At 42.6% G+C, this 5,921-nt stretch overlaps 1 long non-coding RNA gene across 1 annotated transcript; it reads left to right on the top strand.

Moving 5' to 3' along the window:
* Positions 1–1,863: 1,863 nt before the first annotated feature.
* Positions 1,864–5,615, top strand: LOC149345373 (uncharacterized). Its single transcript, XR_016283282.1, has 4 exons — positions 1,864–2,119; positions 2,342–2,431; positions 3,523–3,634; positions 5,506–5,615. It is a non-coding gene; the product is annotated as an uncharacterized LOC149345373 (long non-coding RNA).
* Positions 5,616–5,921: the final 306 nt, after the last annotated feature.

Below are 5,921 nucleotides of genomic sequence, written 5' to 3'. Positions count from 1 at the left end.
AGCATTTGTACATCTGCTCGTAAATTCCTCAACGCAGCGTAAAAGACATTTCTACGTTTCCTTTCCAACAAATGTACGGATCCTTTCTCTCGGCACAAGATAGCGAAGCCCATAGTAATCAGTTTTCGATATAGCTGCATTTCCTGATCATGTTTTGGCGCATACAAGTATTTCACATAGAAGCAGTTCAATTTCAGCTTATTTTAAATTTATAAACAGGGAGCGAGGTGACTAACGCGATTTAAGTCTATTCGAACTTCTCTTGCGTATGAAATTGTGCTGCACGCCTACAAGAGCAGAAATTAGCTTAAACTCAGTGTACGTGTACGTAACTTTTAGCTTTTAGGTTGTTCCGCGCAGCTTTAATGCAGTCAAGTAGTACTGATAGTCAGAAATGAAGTTGACTGCCTCCAATTTTTTTTTCGAACTGTGGCGCTATGGAAGCATCGAATTCCGCAACAAACCGGGTGCCAGAGGAAACAGTAATCAAGGCGCTTATATTGCGGCAGTGCATTGTGAATTCTTATGGAATGGTTCAGGCGTCAGGAAATAACTCTTTCTTTTAGAGGCTAATGATAAGCACTAAACAGTATATTGCACTAGATAGACGCAGCCCGAAGACCCAAGCTCGAAAATAAATGAAGCTACGGCGTATAAACTGGCAGGTTTTCCTTCATCATCGTAAGTTGCTTCGGATGACTGAGACTTTTGTCTTGTACGCCCAAATAAAACTGAGCTAAAGGACACATTGTATCGCACTGACGAACCAATCTTTAACAAAAGCATAAATTCAGCGGTGGCAACTGCCTATATTGAATAAAATGAAAGCGCGTATAATAGACGGAATCGCCCGAATAACCAGTCGGTTGAAGCGTCTTAACGGGTGCTTGCTGCCATAGCGTTGCCAGTGCTCCATTTCTGCTCTGTTGACCCATTTTGAAAATATTTTGAGAACTTCGCGAACTCTGGAACGATGAGAGGTGAGAACTGCTGCATCAGCAGTGGTCGGCTGCCGCTTGAAACCCTCTTCTGCGCCAATTCTTCAAAAGTTCAAATCTCGTGAATCCTCTTTTTTTGCCTGAAACTTCTTTCTACTCGGTGCGGCTTTAATAAATCCATATTTCTATAGCTGTGTCTATTTCGCGTGAACTAAAATATTTTTGAACTAGAGCTGGTTTTTTGCTTTTTTCGAATTCTCCTAACACGTGCGGCCTCATAAGCAAAAAGAAAGCTGAAATGTCATACCAATATTGCAAACTGTATGTATCTGACGTGGAATCAGTAATGCTCTAGCATTTACATCGCTTTTTTAGATAGTTCTATGAATGACTCAGCAGTGCAGGAAGGGCAGTTTATTGATATATATTTCGCAGTGCCTTCCGCGTGCGGCAGTAAATGAGAGCTGACGAGAACGTACGTTCCACTACTCTGAAAACTATTCTGTTGCATACACCGTAGATTTACGGCAGCATCTGCGTAACAGCCGGCTGCACTAAATATTTCAAACGCATACTGCAAGGCGCTCGTTGTACCCGAGAACGAAAGAGCTGTGAGCACGCGGAGAGCGCGGAAAAATCAGTACCACATGGACAGAGCGGCGCACGCAAAAAGAAGCGAACCCGCACATTGCAAGCTCCAAAGGCTGTTGCCCCGCACGCGGGCGGCATGACCTTGGAGCACTGGTTCCCTCAGTCAGCGGAGAAAAAGGGATGAAGGGAATCGCGTTGCCTCGCCGAACAAAAGAAGGCGCAAAGCAATAGCAGTGGCTTGTAGTTTTCTCCTTCTCTTTTTCGGTCACGTGCCTGTCTATTTGGATTGGCTATTTCCTCCCCTAGAGTCGAAGACGAAGCCGCTGCTTACACGTGACGCTCGTCGTAGTTGTTGCAGGGTGTCGTGCGTGCGAGTCAGGGCGCGCGTTCATTTTGAGCTGTGTGGCCCGTGTGCGTTCGTGTTCGCTTGTGCTCAGCGATTACTTCATCGTGCACGCTTCATCGACGTGTGACGCTGCAGTGGGCGACATCTTCGCGAAAGAGTGAACGCCTGGAAGAAACAGCGCACGCCAGGTCGTCGCGGCGCAGCTCATCGTACGGATTCTTCGCGCCAAATTTCAACCCTACAAGTAAGTGATCTATTCGTTTGGTCATTCGGGTTGTTTCCTGCCATCAGATTATGGTGTATTCTGTAAAGATGCTTTATCATGGATTGTGCGCGCGAGCCGCTACTTGTTGCTATTTCTTGTTTTGAGCCGGTCGCGTGCGGCCGGAGGGAGCCTATCGTGTACAACACACGATCGCAGCGGCGCAATATGCAGGCGTCTTTCTCATGCTTTATTTCGCTGCAGGCTCTGATCCTTCGTCTGCTGTGCGAAAGAACATTGCCGGTCGTCTCTTCAACGCAAAGTATTCGTCCCTGCTCACGACCATTCAGTAAGGTAAGTCCAAACCGCAGTCTCCGTTCAAAAAGGGGCGAGTAAATTAGTGTGCGCGCTTCTGTGGTACGTACTGCGCGCAGTGCTCACATCTACCGCAGCACTGTATGTGATTCTTATTGGACAGTAATCCCTTTATAATTTCAGCGCTACACGGCAACTCCTTCTGCCAGGCCGCTTTTTTTTTTTTTTTGCGAATGGACGGCGTCAATTTTTTTTTCTCTTTACCACGGAGTAGCAAGCAAACGATAAAACAGTAAACGTGAAATTTATTTATTCATAGGCAAGAAATTAGCAGCTCATTTGTGCTCTGCGCTTCCTGGCATGCGGCCGTTTTCGCTCACACCTTGCAATATTTTTGCTAACCCAGAATGTGACTTATCATGACAGCAGTTTTACTGCATTCGAATGGCAAGATGCGAGTGCTAATGGTGTTAAGTTGATATGTAGCTGGCTCTTCACTCAGGCTGCGAACTAATAGAGAAAAGTAGACTTGTTTAGTTCTTTTTACTAGTGAAAAGGTCGGGGCTAGTTGGTGGCCAAACATTAGCTCACAAAAGCGTACAGTCTATGTCACCTCTTTTCGTGCTCTTGTATTCTCTTGTGAAAGAGAGACGTTAAGTTTGATGTCGCTGTAAGAGCTTGAATAGAAGAATACGCTAGTCTCTAAGCTTTTCTGTTTAGAACAATAAGGATTTTGGTTGCACTGCTGTAATCTGTCGACGAAAAAAAAATTCTGTAATGAATACTGTCAATCTCGTAAGCAGTAACAGTATAGTTCTTTCTTTTTTCTGCAGTGGCTGTTAGAAAATATGTTAATTATGTTAGGCACTTAGTGACAATTCACTGGTAATAGGCCATTGTGCTGTAGAAGTTTGTCTAGGCTTATTGTGCCAGTGCATTGCATCAATTATGCCTCTTATAAATATGTGGCAAGTGCTGTAATGGATAAAATTTAGAATAAAAAGTTGTTTCTCATTTTCAAACCATTCCTGTCGTTTTTTGAGCATGTGTGCTGCCATTACGTGGTTTAATGAACATATAAGTTATCACTAACCATTACACTAATACTATAAATGACGCTTCTATTGCAGTGCACCTGGGAGAAGGAGGGATGCAAAGGTGCACAGCCATTGTCACTCCTAGCACCGAAGTTCAGCCTGGATTCTTCAAAACCGTACAAGTGGCCGGGAATAGATGTGTGTGGTATGTATGTTTTTATGTAATTGGGACATTGTTGCAAGTTCATCATCTCTTGATGTCCATCCGTGAACATAGTGTTCTATGTTGCACAGCTACAGCCATTCTATTAGAGATTTTAGAGCTTTTCAGTGTTTTCAAGGACTTAGTTCTGAAAGAATTTTTAAATAATGGTTTGAATAATCGTGATCACTTTTTATGGCATGATGTATAAGTGCAGTTTTTTTTCTGCAAAAGTAGGCTGGACTTAAGCAAAAATTTCATAATGAATTAGTTTGAGAGGTGCTGCCTACAATTCATGTTGCTGGCGTCAGAAAAAAAATGACACACAGTTATGGTAATGCTTGGCAGGGTGGCATGCTACCAAGCTTATAGGACTAGCACCGTTTATGCATGTGAAGCTTAATGTGATACGCCGCTACGTGAGGCTGTTAATCTTCTTTGCACTGTTCACACTTCTTTTTGAGTAGGAAGGTGCTGTTCGCTGATGTGAATAATTTCCAATAACTAACATGAACCCATATTAGTTTTATTTCACTATGGAGTGAACTTAAAATTTAATTAAGCTCACGTGCCTTGCATGTGACAGCAGATATGGAAGGCAACTGTTTTAATAGCCATTCTTGCATGCTGTCAGTCAGTGTTTACAATTTCATTATGCTGAGCATCTGAAAAGATGTGTAAAGGTTACATTCTATTGCGCTGGCAAAATGTAATTCATGGGAATTACTGCTGCTGCATATGCTGCAAGCATTGGATGAAGCAGCACTGTCTAAATAAAAAGACGAGATTTGTAATTTCCTCAAGCAAAAATAGTGCTTTAGAAGGACTGTTCTATGCTGCTTGTGTAGTTAATGTAGTCTGTCAGTGAAGGCCAGTCCATAACAAAAGCTTTTTGCATAGGCATAATGTAGAGGTGTAGTATGAAACAGGCTATGAACGTGAATAAAAGGTACCTTTATTATAATGTGGTCCAAATAATTTTTTGGTATGACGCTATCTCATGAGTGGAGACAACTCTTTAGATGTGTAAGTTGCCCTTGCTATTATTTCACGTTTAGCCCAAAGCTCTTCCTTGTTTTACAGGAGCAGTACACTAAAATTTATAGTGCATAGCCTTTGTGTATAGGCCTTTCACCAGGTATTTAAACTGTATCGAAAGGCTGTGACAATGGAATGCACCCAGAAATGCCATCACAGGCACAAGCTTCCTGCTGTTTGCTAATCGGAAATGAATTCACAGGTAATATATGCAGGGAAAATTACTGTTGGAGGTATCGCTCATTGATGCCAGATAATCACCTACACTTCCCTTTTAGGAAGAAAATTCACTGTATGGGCAACAAACATAAAATGGCATCAGAGACTAGAGACATATTGTTAGCAAGGGCTGCATGAAACCTTAACAACTCTAGATATGGAGAACTAAACACACGAGAATGGAGAGAAGGGTTTGTTAAACGGCATTTCATTTTATCACCTTTTAGTAGTTTCCATTTCATGCACATGTTTTTCTGTTTCTTGATATGACCCTCTTCTTAGTCTGGCATCCGGGATGCCTACAGCCTGACCGTGCAGCTGGGCACAATATTCTGGATTTTTCCTGAGAAGCCAGTGTGCTTGTGATAATGTCAGCATATGTGAGGGATTAAGTAGCTGCCATTTAGGACATGTTTTGTTTTTCCTTCATATCGTTTCTGATTTTGGTTCTCATTAATAAACAGAAGCCTGCACTTGTGGAATTGTTTTCAAGCATCTCCCTTTATCCCTGCCTTTTGTGTGGTTTACACTTTTAGACCTGAATTAACTAAGTCCATGGTCACGTCGTCTGTGCTTTGTGGTTGCAAAATTCATTATATGTTTTCTTCTCTGTGCAGGTCAAATACATGGTACATACTGCCTCCACCTGTACGAAGAAGACTGCCAGGGTCATTGCTGTAATATGGTGTAGCATGTGACAAAATAAATATGACGGTATGTTTCTTTCTCCGATTTGTTTATGAATTCTTTGTGTACATTCTGCAGTAGTACCTGCACCTGAACACACAATTACACAGACCATCTCACATGAGATTCGTCGCAACATTCGGACACTGCTTGCGCTTCCAGAAAGACTCGGGCTTCTACCGTGTGGGTCAACTTTAGTCCTGCATTCAGTGGGCAGGTTTACGCTACAGAAGGGTAATAATGCTCTCGTGTGGACAGTATAAATACACCACCGAGTAGTGCATAGATACCCTTTGCAGTAGGGCATTACTTTGTACCACTAGAAAGGTAACTTTATCCATCATGT

This window comes from Amblyomma mixtum, chromosome 5, assembly GCF_055824585.1.
Source record: "Amblyomma mixtum isolate Tamu chromosome 5, ASM5582458v1, whole genome shotgun sequence".
Taxonomy (NCBI): Eukaryota; Metazoa; Arthropoda; class Arachnida; order Ixodida; family Ixodidae; genus Amblyomma; species Amblyomma mixtum.
This window is presented reverse-complemented; position numbering and strand designations above follow the sequence as displayed.